We start from the raw sequence: 17,490 nt of genomic DNA on the forward strand, positions 1-17,490 counted from the left end.
CAGTTACAGAACTTAGTTAAGAGCCTGTCTACTCTACTAAATAGAACTGTGCTGTAACTAGCTCTACTCTGATTTGGTTGTAACTGAACTGGATAGGCTCTTTGTCATCCTCTCTCTAAACTTTTCACATTAAGTGTCAACTTCCATAAGGTGCTTAGCACCCTCATCACTCTTTGAAATCACTAGATTCCCAGATATCCTCTTTGTTGTAGTGGTTAACATTAGAGGGTTGTACACTTTGTTGTTTCTATAGGCTGAGTGCATTACACCCATCAGAGGCTCTTGCATTCCTCCTTTCCTCTCCACAAGCTCCCTGTGTTCCACCATCCTATTCCTGCCATTTCAGGGACTTCTTGCAACCCCACCCCTCCTCTCATGCTAGCGAATCCATGTGTTCCCCATGTCTACCTTTCAATTTTTCACCAAAATCCATAAGGTTCTGGTCACTGATGCTTAAACAATTCCCTGAAATTTTGGAATTGATCAGACGTAGCATTCAAAAGTTATTGGATTACAAACAAATGCCATCAAATTGAGTGTAAGGCCTTCCTTTGCTTGATCATTTAAGCTGCTCCTGGCACTCAGAGGTGTGTAGTTAGCAGTAAGCATTTAATGCCACTTGCTTGATGCATCTTTTGGCATCTGAAGAAGTGAGCTGTAGCTCACGTAAGCTCATGCTGAAATAAATTTGTTAGTCTCTAAGGTGCCACAAGTACTCTTGTTCTTTTTGCTTGATGCAGTGACCCAAAAATCCACTTGCCTGTAGTCTTATCAGTTTTCACTGCTGCTGCTCTAAACAGGGTGGGCAGTAGTGAAAGTGGTAAGAATTATCGTAAATATTCTGCTGCTGCTTAAGAATGCTTTGAGCAGAAGCTATCCACAGCGTAGCAGCCCTCAAAAAGAGAGGCCAAGAAAGGAATACAGAAAGAGGAACTCATTGTGAGCAACCAGGTTGAATGAATGATAGAGTGCAGATACATACATATGTGATGTCCATCACATCAATGAGGAAACTTGGGGGAGACAACAAGTAACAGGCACACTTTCCACCGACTCTCAAGAGTGAATAGGCTCTGCAAGTGGAGTGGGGAAATTGAGAGAATGCTTCCTCTGTCACCCAGCAACAGAGGTAAATACAGACACACACTACACAGAGTCTACTATGAAAAATTGAACCTGCAAGCAGTCAGGGAGATATCCTTTTCTTTCCACTCACAGAGGAAAGTATCAAAGAACACTGCCTTTTCACCTGGGCATTGTCCCTATTCCTGTTTCTGGATAATAGTTTTAATCCTACAGCTTTTAGGTATCTGGAGAAATGTCCACATCGTAGACTACCTGTGACTGGATAGGAATGAGCAGGCAGACAAATAAACTGAAGGGATAAGACAGAACAGGGAAGTGCAATATAGACAAGCAAATAACGAGGAAAGAGAAAATTAGAGGAAGCAGTGAATACACTGCAGAAAAAAAACAGAAAAAAGGATGAGAGACTTAAGACAACTCAAGAAAAGCACACTATGATCTACTATAGGGAAGAAGGGCAGGGGGGAAATGAAGAAGTCAGGATTAGAAAGATGCAACATCAAAAGCAAGAGAAGTGTAGTAAGTTCTACTTTTATAAAATCATTAAATAGAAAGTTCACTTGCAACCTGGCACCACTGAATACAATACACACAGCTGTTCTATTCCTTTAAACAGTTACAGCCTGATGCAGAGACAAAGAAGAATTTCCCATTTAAAGGGACTGAATTTGAAGGGAGCATTACCCTAATATCTTTCCTACAGTCGCTGACAGAATTAATGATTACATAAATTCTGTCATCTTTTTATTTCCTCCACCAGCTTCATCAGTGGATTCATGTCTCATTTTCAAATAACAATTGCTTGTACATTGTAGTATTCTTGTCCTTGAAAATTCTCTGTTGCACAAGCTAAAGTCCTATCAGCATTTATAAAGTGATTATCAATGTGGTATATACCGGCTGTACATGAATTAAAAAAAAAGTCAAGAATCATCATTAAAAAGAAAAAGATGCCAAGAATCATCATTAAAATCTACTCATGGTTGAGAACGTTATGAAGCAAATTGATTTAATTGGGCTGATAAAGATACACAAAGCAGTGTTAGATACTTTATGAAAATTTCATAACAGAACTATTTTAAATTTTCATCACAAAAACTACTTAATTTATTCAACAATTTATATATACAATCATAAAATTAAACAGCATAATTTATTTTGAGTTCCAAAAGAAATGGAAAAAAAAACTTCTATTGACTTCAGAGGAAGTAAAATTGAGTCTTTATCTCTTTTGTAATTGAAATATTTTGTACTTATATTGAAGTTTTCCTTTAAAGGAAATATTCTGTTCCAAGTAGCTCCAATTGTAGAAGAAGCCACAGGTCTATGTATCTAGGTATTTCTAATGCACCAATTACTGTGATATCTGAATGATAGTTAGGCTAAAGTTTACAGAATAGTGACTAACAAAGTCTAAACTTGCTTTACCTTTTGCTCATCCAGCATAAAAAAGTAATTCTACGTAGCCCAACCTCCCAGTCAATTTTAAGTGTAATGTCTTTATAAGGGCTAGCACAAAAACTGTGCTGTATGAGCATTATTAAGGAAAAAACAATTTTGAATTAAAAGTTAATAGGCTGTAATAGTTTTATTACAAAAGAAAAATGGTCTTCGTAAGGGTTATTTAAAGCATTCATGTGCTGAAGTGATATGCACTAATATACATTTGTAAACAAACAGCTGAAGACTACAATTTTCAAATAAGAGCTAACTTTATGTTCCTATGTGTGGGATTTTCTAATGACTCAAGGTGGCCAATCTATTTTGTTTATCAAAAAGAAGGTTAAGGAGTGACTTGATCACAATCTAAGCATCTACATGGGGAACAGAAATTTGATAACAGATGTCTCTCAAATTTAGCAGAAAAAGATATCCAATGGCTGGAAGTTGAAGCTAGACAAATTCAAACTAGAAATAAGGCACTTTTATTTTTATTTTTTAAAAACCATAAGGGTAATTAGCCATTGGAGCAACTTACCAAGGGTTGTGGTGCATTCTCCATCACTGATCATATTAAAATATAGATTGTATGTTACCACAAAAGATATTTTCTAGTTCAACCACAGTTATTGGACTTGGAGCATGAATTAATTCAAGGAAGTCCTTTGATCTGTGTTATAAAGGTGTTCAGATTAGATGATCACCATGTTCCCTTCTGGCCTTAAATCTATGAATGAACAAAGATTTAAGAAGATGAAATGAGATTGTCAAAAATGCATAAGAACATAGGCATTTCAGAAAATTCTTAATTATCTAAATACAGACAGGCTCCTATTTTTAAAAATTTAGCAAAAAACTTCATTCATATGAAGGCAGATCCTACATTTTTTTGGGCTCCTGCACAAATAATATCTGTTGACATTTGGAAGGTTTCCAATCAACAGATACTGGATTGGCTTATTTGGAATCCTGCTTTAACAACAAATGCCAACCATGAAATTCTCCAAATCAGTGGGGCTACTCACATTAGTAAGGATTTGATGAATCAGACCCTAAGATTGTAATACTATAATCAGAATTAACTGTCCTCTTAGTATAATAAAATTTCTCTCAAAGTTGGATACTGTATATTTTGTCTTGTATCCAAATATATGTGATAAATATTGACTATGCTGCATTTACTAATAGAGAACTTTGACCTCCATACTTTTTCTACTAAAGTATACTTTTGGGTTTCTGAAACCTTATTATCCAGATCCCATTCTTTCTGGATAACACAGATGTTCAGATAATAGAGCAGAGACCCCCTGCCAGGAAAGGCCATCCTGCTACTGAATGGCTACTGTGACAGTGCAGGGAGCGCTCCACAGCTCCACTGTCCATGTGAATAAGTGAGTGGGGCCATGACTGCGGAGTTGAAGAGGACTCCCTGAACTGCCTCTGGGCCAGTGATACCTGATCTCTGCAAGTGCAAGGTGTAGAGAAGGTTACTGTTCTGACCAGAATCTCTGCTCCTCCCCATCAGGACCACAGCCTCCCCCCTGCCCTTTGCACGTGCAGTAATCCAAGGGGGGTAGGAGCATGTAGCATGTATAAAGATGATGTTTGCTTATTTCTTATAGTAATATGTTGTAATTTAAGTAGACCCAAAAACCTATTTCCTAAAAACAGATTTGACAATAGTCAAGATAGGCATGGTAAAGTATGAAAAAAGTGAAGTGTGACAGTTCAGAGACAAGTTAAGGCACAACCCCAGTTCATATTGTAAACATGTTTTGGTCCTAATTGGTTTTTACAAATGTTTTAAATAAAATGTTAATGTTTTGGAAAATGCTACCTATAATGCTAGTTACTGGTCTGGCATTGAGGCAGATGTTAAGACGATGCTTAATGTTAAACAGACAATGAGAAAGTAGAAAATATTTAATTACAGTTAACATTCATTAATTAAGTGGCATTATTATAGTTGATTATAAAAAGGATAGTAGGCTGATTTTAGATAGGCACGCCAATCCCCCATCAAGGTACCACTAAAGAAAGAATTATATACACACTCCTCATCCAGAGGCTGAAAGATATGCATGCATCTTTTCACCTCAGAATGCAAGTAAAAATGCAGTGCATGATCATACTGCAATGCCTGTTTGCTTAAACTATTTTATATTAAATAAAATCCTTAATTTTATCATTCACTGATCATTCACAGAACTCCACTAACTTAAATGATCTGTAACAACCCTGGAGGCTCAAACCTTAAGGAATTCAGTTTGATTTTATTCCTTATGTTTAAACGAGTAATTGGAAACACATAAATCAAAGGTTACAAGAGGCAACACAGGAAGCCCTCTGCAGCCCCACCGTTATGGGAGCGAGCAGGGCTGTGACAGCAGAGCTGAGGAGGGCTCCCTGTGCTGCTGCTCCTGCCCTCTCAATTATATGAGCTCCCAATTATCCAAATAAAATCCATGTCCACCCATGCTAGTCGGATAATTGGCGGTAAACTCTACTGTGCTACTTAGGCCTGGTCTACTCCTAAAACTGAGATCAACCTAATTACATTGCTCAAGGCTGTGAAAAATTTCACACCCTCTGGGATATAGTTAGGTGGACCCAACTGTATATGCAGTTGACAGAAAAAATTCTTCCATTGACCTACTTACTGCCTCTTGGAGAGGTGCATTACCTACTTTAATGGAAAAACTCCCATCAATGCAGAAAGCATCTACATTACCATGCTACAGTAGTGAAGACACGCCCTTATTTATTTACTGTATCAGTTTATATTGCCTCTGGGTCAGTGGTGATTGCTTTTGCTGAAGTATTCTCTCAGCTAATGGTGTTTCACCATAGGTGGGAGACTAATTCTATTAATACTGTATAACATAAGCTGCCCCTTTGTGGATTGCTGCCAAGAATCAGAGCAAGCAGATCATCACAGCAATAGGTCTTGCTTTGTGCTAGTGCAACAGACCTAATAAAAATGGTTTCCTTCTCCTCAAAATAGAGTAGGATTATGTGGCTCACTTGGAAGTTTTAGATTTTGCTTAATTTTTATTCCAGCTTTTCCTCTTCTCAGTAACATGAATAAGACGGAGGGGTTGAGATACATGAGTGACAGCCATCACTAACTTTTGCAATAGTAATCTTTTCTCTGTGGGTTTATTGTTGAAGGACCATGCTACAGCAGGAACCCTAGAATTCTCCTTTTATAGCACAAGGTGGGGAGTTATCTTCTCATTAGAGTGATGGCACTTGACATTTTGTCACCCTCTCCTTCTTTTGTATTAGTCTTCAGCTGGTAGGTTTAGTCCTCTACCTATTATGTGCATTGGTAAAAATTTTAAATATGAATACTATATGTTTGTAAGTAGGTGGCTGGGAAAAAGAGATTGGGTAAATTTTGAAGAGAGAAGTATGGTGCTGAAGGAAAGCGATCTGAAGATAAGTAGAAGAAAGGAGAGGGGAAATCGCTACCTCCTCCCCTGCATAAAAACATAGGCAAAGAGATGAGGGAGGAGAAGAGAGAAGAAACAAACAATGAAAATAATTCATGGAAAGATACATCATGATTAAGGATATGATTTTGGCACAGGTATTTTTATTAAATAGACAGGACCTAGGCAATAAGTCAATAAATCACAAATGTACACAGGGCAGCATTAGGAGCTAGCAAATCAGGCAACTGCAAAGCTAAGTTATGGGCAGTGGGGCTCGGGCTTTGGCTTCAGCCCAAGCCCCACCTGGCGGGGCTGAAGCCTGAGCCGAAGAAGAGGACATCTGTTAAAGTTACAGAATCCGTGATCTCCCTGACCAAACCATATCCTTGATCATAACCTAATACAGGAAAGAAAGGGAAAGCATGGAGTGGAGGTAGAAAGATAAAAATACGGAAAAAGGGAGAAAAATTACATTTTTAAAGATGTATTAAATAGAAAACTGATTGACAATGTTACAGTTAAATACAGTAAACAGTACAAAACTGTTTTATTCCTTCATCTTACAGGAGTTATGATCTGGGGTAAGTGGCTTGGGTGGATGGCAGACATTTATTTTTTCTCCTGATTATCGAGCATTGGGTATATTTTTCAATTCCTGATGTTTATTCTGGTAAACAGACAGCCGTCTGTCTTTTGACAACTGCAAGCAGCGTGACAAAGAGGAAAAATAAATTTAGCTACCTCACCTATTCCACGGAGACTAAATCTTCCATTATAGTTATGATTTTTCCACCTTCTTGTACAAAAACCAAACAGTTTTGCCCATAATATATGGATAATTTTGGGAGGATATCCCCATCTGGGATTGCATTCACTGCTCTCTAATCCAGAAACTGAATAGAGGAATTATCCCAGATTTTTAAGTCATTCTCATCCTGGTACCCTTTCTCAAGTTCTGTGGCAACTGAAAATATCAGTGGGAAGGCAGTGCTGCTGTACTAGAAGGATCTCCCCATCAAACTCTCTGCACTTCCTTGTTTGTAGAATAATGGGTAGATATTACATTTGAACAACTTCATGATACTTCAGACCCTCATACCTGATGCAAACTCTCCATCATGAACTTTAAGTTCCCTGAATGTAGTTTTCTTTGCAGTTCTCTCCAACCAAGAGTGAATGATTGGGTACGTCAATTTGGGAAACCCACACACAAGATGATTCACTGGCAAAGAACTTTGTTAACTCCGAGGTAATGTTGCCTGGTGGTATATGGTGCCCTTGCAAAACATCAAGTTCAGCAAAATTCAAAACTTCTGAAAATTAGGAAACACAGAGTTAAGGTACATACCCACGCAACCTTAACTCTGCCACCTATGGAGCTGGCAATAGACATTTGGAATTATCTGCATGTATTGCAGCTGCATTCACTGATAGGTTTAACTGTATTGAATAGGTTTCAGAGTGGTAGTTGTGTTACTCTGTATCAGCAAAAAGAATGAGGAATATTTGTGGCACCTTAGAGACTAACAAATTTATTTGAGCATAAGCTTTCATGGGCAAAAACTGACTTCATCAGATGCATGCAGTGGAAAATATAGTAGGAAGATACATATACACAGAGAACATGAAAAAGTGGGTGTTGCCATACCAACTTCTGATTTGTGTCCATTTATTCTTTTGAGTAGAGACTGTCAAACCAAAGAATAAATGGACACAAATCAGACGTCAAGAATTATAACATTCAAAAACCAGTCAGAGAACACTTCAGGCTCCCTGGTCACTGAATTACAGATCTCAAAGTCGCAATACTCAAACAAAAAAACTTCAGAGACAGACTCCAACGAGAAACTGCAGAACTGGAATTAAGTCACAAACGAGATACTATTAAATTAGGCTTGAATTACTCTTGTTACAGTTGGCATGGCATCACCCATTTTTTCATGTTCTCTCTGTGTGTGTGTGTGTATATATATATATAATCTTCCTACTGTATTTTTCACTGCATGCCTCCGATGAAGTAGGTTTTAGCCCACGAATGCTTATGCTCAAATAAATTTCTTAGTCTCTAAGGTGCCACAAGTACTCTTCATTCTTTGTATTGAATAGTGGATAAATTAGATGGAGCAGCTTGGAAGAGTTGTGACTGTGATAGAAGGTGACCTGAGGAGGACACAACCCTCTGTAAATGCGTGATCAAAGGAAACAGATACATAAGTACCTTGAAATATCCAGTATATAGTTAATTTCAGCACTGTGTGTCGCCTGTTTCAGTAGCTTGCACAGGTGTCTTCTGGCCATGGGACTGTCAGCAGTAGGTGGGAGATGAGCATGGTTTGTGAGTTTAATGAAAGGTAAGTGCAAGTATGGGGTTAGATGGTATTGTGTGCATAAGGGTGAAGAGGTCATAAAATTTAGCCGATGTGTTCTGTCTATGCTACAGTGAACATTGCAGCTGTGCCACTGTAATGCTGTCATATAGACACTTACTACACAGATGGAAGAGATTTTTCCATTGATGTAGGTAATCCACCTCTATGAGTAGCAGTAGCTGCATCTACAACATGGGTTGCGCCAACCTAACCACAGCACTCAGGGAGTGAAATTTTTCAAAGCCCTGAGCATTGTAGCTAGGTCAATTTAAATGTACATCAGGCCTAAGCGTTTGAGTGTATGACAGATATAGGTAGTTCCTTTCCAATGCAATACAAAGGCAGTGTGGGTATATATTATGGGTATTGGGACATCACTCTCAGAGGACACAATTAAGGCTGAGTATTTCCTGGTTTTAGAAATCTGAGGTTGAAATACCTTAATTCATTCCTAGTTTTCACAAGTCTGAATTTTACTGAACTCAGCATTCTGGAAGGACATGACATATCTTAACTCTGCATTAAGTAAGTTTATTTATCAGTGAATTTTCTACTCTTTTTTTTTTTTTTTTTAACTATAATCAGAAAGGTTGTTGGTAGGTGTTAGTAGTCATTTAGGCAATTCGAATTATAACATACGTGTACGGTTGAGACACTGCTGAGGCCAGGCAACAATAATAACACCTGAGAGACAAAGCGGGTGAGGTAATATCTTTTACTGGATCATCTTCTGCTGATGAGAGAGACAAGCTTTTGAGCTTATACAGAGCTCTTCCTCATGTCTGGGAAAGATACTCAAGGCAAGTCTATACCACAAAATTAAGTTGACCCAAGTTACGTCGATGCACAACCCCTGCAGTTTTATCAGCTTTACACATACACATTAGGGTCCTTGTGTCAATGATGTGCATCTTCACCAGGAGTACTTGCACTGATTTAACGGACAGTGTGGGGCATTGTGGGATGGTTCTGAAAGGCAGCAACAGTCAATGTAAGCAACACATTATCTACACCAAGGGCTAGTCTACACTAGAAGCAGTACACGGCGCCGCTGCACCAATGCAGCGGCGCCACTGCAGCACACCTGATGAAAACGCTCTCTGCCAATGGGAGAGAGCTCTCCCATTGACATAGCTCTGTCCACACCAGCGCCTAGGTCAGTGTAACTTATGTCACTCACGGGGTGGTTTATTCACATCCCTGCATGATATGTTATACCGACATAATCTGTAGTGTAGGGAAGCCCTGACACTGCGTCGACCTAACTACATCAACTCAAGCGCTACGTCTCTCACAGAGGTGGAGTTGTTAAATCAGTGTAGTGGGTGAGTGAGTTGTATCTGTGGGAGCTACATTTTAGCGTAGAGGCTTACAGAGCATAGGATGCTTTATGTTGACTTAACTCAGTAATATAGACCAGACCTCAGAGAGTCACACCTAAAATACAAGGTGGAACATCTTATTTAGCATAAGTAATTAATACATATTTCAAGGGTAAAGTGGCCCATTAACACACCTCCAATCATAAGGGGGAAAAAGAAGGAAGAAAGGGAGGTGGGGGGTGTTAGGGATTTACAGATTATTGTAATAAGACATAAATCCAGTTCATCTATTTAGTACATGATTTTTAGTGTCTAGCAAAGTTATGAATTTAAGCTCCCTGGCTTGTCATTTGAAAGTGTTGTGCAGGTTTCTTTTGAGGATGAGAGGACTGATAAGTCAGATATAATCACTTAGTGATCATGGCCACAACAACACTGCATGAGATACCACCAACCTCTTACATAGCACTTTTCATTAGTAGATCTCAAGGATAGAAACATTATTCCCATTGCACACACGGGGAAACAGAGGCAGAGAGAGGTAAAATGACTTAGCCAAAGTCACCCAGCAGGCGAGTCAAGAAGTCAGGACTAGGGCCCAAGTATTCTGAGTCTCAATCTACTGTTCACTACACCAGTCCATGTAGCTGCTTTGTGATTCCTAAGCATCACCACACCAGCCCCACACAGTGTGTTATAGTGGAATGGGGATAATGGTCATGCTTTGTAATGTTTGGAGTATGTAGCTGCTAATAAGACTAGTGAGAGAAAGCTCAGATATGGCCTATGCCTCAAGAATTTGATAGTTTTATTACACAGTGAGTAAAAAAATTTCACACAAAAAAACTTCAAAAACAGACTCCAACATGAAGCCGCAGAACTGGAATTAATTTGTAATGTGGATACCATCAGATTAGGCCTGATTAAAGACTGGGAGTGGTTGGGTCATTACAAAACCTAAGCTTAATTTCCCCAATACTAATTTCTCCCTACTGTTACACAGACCTTGTCAACTGTCTGTAATGGGCCATTCTCTTACCACTTCAAAAGTTATTTTTCCTCCCTTGGTATCCTGTTGTTGATTGATTTATCTCATTAGACTGATCTCACACTTGGTAAAGCAATCCCATCCTTTCATGTATTTATACCTGCTCCTGTATTTTTCACTTCATGCATCCAATGAAATGAGTTCTAGTCAACGAAAGCTTATGCCCAAATAAATTTGTTAGTCTCTAAGGTGACACAAGGACTCCTCGTTTTTACAGTGGGTACAGTAACTAAGTAAGTGAAAGAAGACTGGGATAGGTCTGTCTCCTCCCTCGTAACATATACAGCCTCACCCCATCACTGCCAGCTCACCGTCTCCTTCCCATCCCATATAGCAGGGGTTCTCAAACTGGGGAGCAGGACCCCTCAGGGAGGCAAGAGATTATTACACGGGGAGTCGTGAGCTGTCAGCCTCCACCCCAAACCCCACTTTGTTAAAAAGTATTTTTAATTTATTGAGGGGGAGGGTCGCACTCAGGCTTGCTATGTGAAAGGGGTAACCAGTACAAAAGTTTGAGAACCACAGACATATAGCCACTAGTGCTTTAGTAGCCAGGAGTGTACAAAAAAAGCATTAGTAGAATCTGTAAACTTCAAGAAAAGTGTTTTCTTTGGAGGGAGAGGGCTGTATCTCAGGAACCTCTTGCTCAAATGACTCCAAATTTGGATCACTAAACTTACCCTGCTCCTCAAACGAGGCATACCAAATTTCAAGATAACCTGTACCCTTATACAGATTTTAGAGCACTAAGAAGAATCCTCCTTTAAACAGAAAAAAACTTCCTAATCTTAACATAGTAGACTAGTGCTTCACTATAATACTGTTATGTTATTTATCATCAATAAGGCTACAATTTTGTCATGGAGGTCACTAGTCAACTCAGTAGGTATTTCCCATCCTCCCTCACCAGTGCTTAAGAAACATGTGCTGTGCATCAAGTATGCCTGTGCACAACTCCCCAGCCTCAGCAGTGTGGTTTTGACACAAATGACCCCAAATCTGGATCACTAATACTACCCTCCTCCCTCATGAGTAACGCTACAAATCTGTTATGGAGGACACAGATTCCACAATTTTATGAGACTTCTGTGACTTCTTGAAAACTCCAGTAATTCAGCCCCTGGCAGCAGGGCTGGGGCTTTGGCTTCAATAAATCCATGATTTATCATTCCTTGCCCATGTCCTATCTGTGAATTTTAATAAAAATACCTGTGCCAAAACCACAGCCTTACTCATGAGGCATATCAAATTTCAAGGCAATCCAAGTAACAGTACAGATATTAGAGCATCTAGAAGAGTCAAGCTTTAAACAGAAAGCTGGTCTTACCCTTAATTATAAGTTCTGTTTTCTTTGTTTTATTGACACTGTTTATTTTAGTCTCCACATCAATACAGAGTACAACCATGGCACTTTAGAGCATAGACCATGTTCATGCAGTGACAGACTTCGGCTTGGCATGCTCCATGTACATGGCAGCATCTTGGATTACGTTCTCCAAAAATACCTTTAGGATCACCCCATCCGAGTCTCTTTGTATATCAGGCCCAAGATGCACTTTACACCTCCACAATGAGCCAAGTGGCGAACAGCTGATTTCATAATGCCCTAAATGTTATCTTTCAGTACCTTTCCATGGTACTCGGCAACTCCTTTGCCACACCCAGATACGTCCACTAAGTTTACAGACAAAGCGTTAACTATAGCATACCTGGCGGCTCAGTATAATATTGCAAACTGTCAGTCAAGTCAAAGATTCTCTGAGTCTTACATGAAAGTGATCCAAGAGCAAGTCAGACAGAATTTCTGAGAACATTTTATGAAAGGTAAAAGAAAGAGCAAAACTTGGTGATACTACAATGCCCAGTGTTTTCAGAATGGTCAGTGATACCAAATGACTTTGTATTACTTTTTTACATCATGATATATAGGACTTGCCATACCGGATCAGATCCGTGGCAATTTAGTCCACTATTCTCTCTCTGACAATGGTCAGCACCAGAAGAAAGAAAAACCAGTCACCAAGAACTACCACAGTAGGAACCTTGAGGTTTTATACCTCTTCCAATTTATTATTAACTACAACAATTTTGAATATCCTTGTTATCCGTATAAAAGTCTAACTTCTCTTTTGAATCTCGCTAAATTCTAAGGGTATTTTCTACACTAGAAGAGTTACATCGCTAGCAGTTACAGTGCCACTCGGAGAGCGCTGAAGGGAAACTGCTGTTGTGTGTTCACACTATCAGATGCTTGTGCAACTAAGTGTTCACATTTGCAGCACTTGCAACAGTATTTGGAGCAGTGCACTCTGGGCAGCTATCCCACAGAACATCTCTTCCTCTTCTGCCGCTAAGAGTAGTGGGAAGGCAGAGGGGGTCGCAAGGCATCCTGGGTCTTGTCCTAACGCCCCATGATGCATTGCTTTGCATCCCAGAAATCCTTGTGCTTCTTTCTGCATTTGGCACCATCTTTCAATGGTTTCTGTACTGCGTGCTCCGCTCTGCCTCTTCGATCTGCAGGAATGGATCCCGCACTGTTGACCAATGTGCTGCTCGCTCTCACTAACACATCACAAGTGGCAGTGGAGTTATTCCTTAAACTACAAAGACAAGAGCAGTTAAACATTGATCTCGCCATGCATAGTAGCTATGACACAAGATTGTTTGTGGCATTCATGGGGCTGCTGACCGCAGTGGAATGCCAGTTTTGGGCTCGGGAAACAAGCACTGAGTGGTGGGATCACAATGTCATGCAAGTCTGGGATGCAAAGCAGTAGCTGCAGAACTTTTGGATGAGGAAAGCCACATTCATGGAAGTGTGTGATGAGCTTGCCCCAGCCCTGCGTCGCAAGGACACAAGAATGAGAGCCACCTTGTTGTTGGAGAAGCATGTGGCGATTGCACTGTGGAAGCTGGCTACTCCAGACTGCTAGTCGCTAACCAGTTCGGAGTGGGAAAGTCAACTGCTAGACTCATGTTGACGGAAGCGTGCAGGGCCATTAATCACATCCTGCTCCAACATGCAAAATGCAAGACATTGTGGATGGCTTTGCACAAATGGGTTTCCCTAACTGTGGAGGGGCGACAGATGGTGCACATATTCAAATTCTGGCACCAGACCACCTAGCCACTGAGTACATTAAGAAGGGGTATTTGTCAATGGTTCTCCAAGCACTTGTGGATCACCGTGGGCGTTTCACAGACATTAACACAGGCTGGTCCAGAAAGGTGCATGACGGACACATCTTTCAGAACATTGGCCTGCTCGGGAAGCTGTAAGCAGGGACTTTCTTCCCGGACCAGAAAATCACCGTAGGGGAAATTGATATGCCCACTGTGATCCTGGGAGACCGTGCCTATCCCTTAATGCTGTGGCTTATGAACACATACATAGGGCACCTTGACAGCAGCAAGGAGCGGTCCAACAACAGGCTGAGCAAGTGCACAATGACTGCTGAGTGTGCTTTTGGCCATTTAAAAGCCCACTGGCACTGTCTCTATGATTTAACTGATTTGTTAAAAAAAGTTAAAAGAGTCACACTTTCTACAATAACAAAACTAGACCTGAATTAACATAAGTCCTGATCCTACAGCGCACCCAACATGGAACCACACTAAAAGAGTATGTGGAGGGGCCTGAGTGCCCAGAGCAGTTTGTGGGTTTGGAGCCTTAGCTTCATCCTTGTTCATTTGTAGTTATGACTTAACTTGGAAAAAGTCATCTACACAAAGCTTGCTAAGGGAGAAGGTATATAACCAATAACCATGAAAAGGGGAGCTGAAAATCTTGACACCTCTTTTGTCACATATCAGTTTTACATTCTTTAAGTTTACTAGTCAGAAATTACAAGGCCAGAAGGGACCAGGGTAACCATCTAGTCCAGTGGTCCCCAAACACTGTACCTCGCCCCACCCCTTACCCACGTCTGCGCATCTCACCCCCGGAGCCAGGGCCCCATTGTTATTCCAAGGCCTCAATACAGTCCAAAATTATTTGCGGGTTCTCCCCAACCTGACAAAGGTCCAGCCCCCTCGCACCCTTCTCTCTACAAAGCTCAAGTTCTTTTGCATTTTACAATTACTCAACACCTCTTTAAGATAAAAGAAATATCATTCATTTTACATATAGGGATATGCAAAACAGAAAAATCAAGGACAAAATTTGGATCCACCTCCAAAAATTGTAGTTTAAGTGATTTGCACACAGGATGCCTGTGGCAGGCAAGAGCTAGAAGCCAGTTGTTCTGGGCCCCAGTCTGCTGCATTAACCACAAATTAGCTATTTTTCTTTCATGCAACATCCTTTCACAGTCAATTTCATCATATTTAATTATTTACTAGACATATTATCATGTATGTCCCACAGCACATTGCAGAGATAGATATGCAGAAATAGCCCCATTGTAGAGATAGCATAGGCAAGTGCATAGACTGGTCTCAATCGTTCTATTAGGAACCTCTGTTAATACTAATTTTGAGACTGATCTGACTTTCTGATGGATTTTAGAAAGAATGTAAATTCAATTTAGAAAAAGACTTAGCTGCAGTATTAGATAAGACATGAAATGCCACCACTTGGTTCCATAATTACCCCTCTAAACATCAACAGCAAAGTTTGAACATGAGACCTTCAGACCTATGTCATAAACAGATAGTTAAGGGTTAATGTCTCTTTTACCTGTAAAGGGTTAACAAACAGTAAACCAAAAACACCTGACCAGAGGACCAATCAGGAAACAAGATACTTTAAAATCTCGGTGGAGGGAAGCCTTTGTTTGTGTCTTTTGGGTTTTGCTTTGCTCTCTCTGGGTCCTGAAAGGGACTAGACGTGCAACCAAGTTTCTTGCCAATCTCCCTGCCATAGTCTCTTACATATTCAGAATAGTGAGTATTAAGTAGGAAAGGCGGTTATAGTTTTTTGATTGTTTTCTGTATTTGCAAATGTGTATTTTGCTGGATGTATTTTAAATTGTATTTTTGCTGGGGTGAGGCTTCTCTCTAGTGTCTATAAGCTGAAAGACCCTGTAACTTTTACCATCTAAATTACAGAGACAACTTTTACTTTTTTTCTTTCTTTTTATTAAAAGTTTTGCTTTTTAAGACCTGTTTGATTTTTTCCCTTTGTTGAGGCTCAAGGGAATTGAGTCTGTACTTACCAGGAAATTGGTGAGAGACAGGGAGAGAGAAGAGAAGGGGGGGAAAAGGTTTATTCCCCTTTGTTGTAAGACTCAAGGAATTTGGGTCTTTGGATCCCCAGGGAAGGTTTTTGGGGGAACCAGAGTGCCCCAAAACACTATAATTTTTTGGGTGGTGGCAGCTTATCAGATCTAAGCTGGTAATTAAGCTTAGAGGGATTTATGCTGGTGCCCCATTTTTTGGACTCTAAGGTTCAGATTGGGGAATTATACCATAACAACCTACACCACAGAGCTCTATCACCTGGGGTGCTGGGACAATTTATATAGAGAGGGTGCAGAGAGCCACTCAACCAATCTGCAAATATTGCATATGACAGAAACCGTTTCAGACCAGGGGGTACTGCCACACCCCTAGTTCCAGCACCTATGTCTACCACTTGAGCTAGTAAACACTTCACAAGTGGTTTCCCCAACTACTTGGTAGCCAACAGGAAGGCAGCATTGGGTATAAGGATACTTGGTCCTCTTTCCAGCACTGGGGCAGAAGTGGGGGGTGGGGAGCGGTTAGAGTCAAGCACAGCGTGTGGGTACCGACACCTCAGGAGGCCGCCTGGTTACTCTAACATATGAGACCTTGGTTCAGTCTCAGCTCTGACCAAAGCGACCATCATCAGCCGCAGTCACATTATCCGTGAAACTAGGGTGACCAGATGTCCCGATTTTATAGGGACAGTCCTGACATTTGGGGCTTATTTTTATATGGGCTCCTATTACCCTATCGTATTTGGTCCTGCTTTGAGCAGGGGTTGGAGTAGATCGGGGTGGCTCCAGGCCCCAGCACGCCAAGCGCATGCTTGGCTTGGCAAGCTGCGGGGGGCGCTCTGCCAGCGCCATGAGGGCGGCAGGCAGGCTACCTTCTGCAGCGGGTCCACTGGTCCAGCAGCTTCGGTGGACCCCCTCGCCGACATGCCTGCAGAGGGTCCGCTGGTCTGCGGGAGGTCTGCCGAAGCTGTGGGACCAGCGGACCCTGTGCAGGCAAACCGTCGGAGGCAGCCTGCCTGCCGTGCTTCCGACAACAAAATCCCTAGAGCCGCCCCTGGACTAGATGATCTCCTGAGGTCCCTTCCAACCCTAAGGATCTGTGATTCCCCCACCCCTGTCCCGATTTTTCACACTTGCTGTCTGGTCACCCTAGGTGGAACATAGATGGGCCGCACTGACCCGCCAGCGGGAGAGGAGCTGGGAACTTGTGCGCTCCCGGCTGTCTGCTCGGCGAGCTGCGGGCAAGCGGCTGCCGCGCTCCGCCCACCGCAAGGGCAACGCAGGCTCGCGGGGAGCCGGGGCAGCTCAGGATCGCAGCGGGGGCTCAAGCTGCGACCGGGCGCCCCGGGGCACGTCGCTGAGGCGTGGGCCCCTGGCGGGCTATGCACGCGGGGCCAGAAAAACCGGAAACTACCCACTCAGCCGTGCCTAGCGCCGCCTCGTGCACTTACCCCCCGCACACCAGCTCGCAGCGTCTCCCCCCTAAAGCGACAGCGGGCCCGGTTCGTGGACCCAGGCCACTTCCGGCGCTTGGCGTGACGTAACCGGAAATACCCTCCTGCCTTCAACTCTTGTCGCCCGTTATTGGTTACAGAGTGTGTTTATTTC

General features: G+C 41.6%; 1 protein-coding gene across 17 annotated transcripts in view; it reads right to left on the bottom strand.

Annotated features, from left to right (window-relative positions):
* PPHLN1 (periphilin 1) overlaps positions 1-17,417 on the bottom strand; it is a 124,215-nt gene extending 106,798 nt beyond the window's left edge. For 3 of the 17 annotated variants that reach the window (XM_030548939.1, XM_030548942.1, XM_030548935.1), the window contains exon 1: positions 17,334-17,385. The gene's annotated coding sequence lies outside the window, so the exon portion shown is untranslated. Of the gene's footprint in view, positions 1-982; positions 1,012-3,064; positions 3,254-7,062; positions 7,277-17,333 lie in introns of those variants that run through there. The other 14 variants (XM_030548949.1, XM_030548936.1, XM_030548945.1 and 11 more) reach the window with 10 other exon arrangements.
* Positions 17,418-17,490: the final 73 nt, after the last annotated feature.

Source organism: Gopherus evgoodei, chromosome 1 (assembly GCF_007399415.2).
Source record: "Gopherus evgoodei ecotype Sinaloan lineage chromosome 1, rGopEvg1_v1.p, whole genome shotgun sequence".
Taxonomy (NCBI): Eukaryota; Metazoa; Chordata; order Testudines; family Testudinidae; genus Gopherus; species Gopherus evgoodei.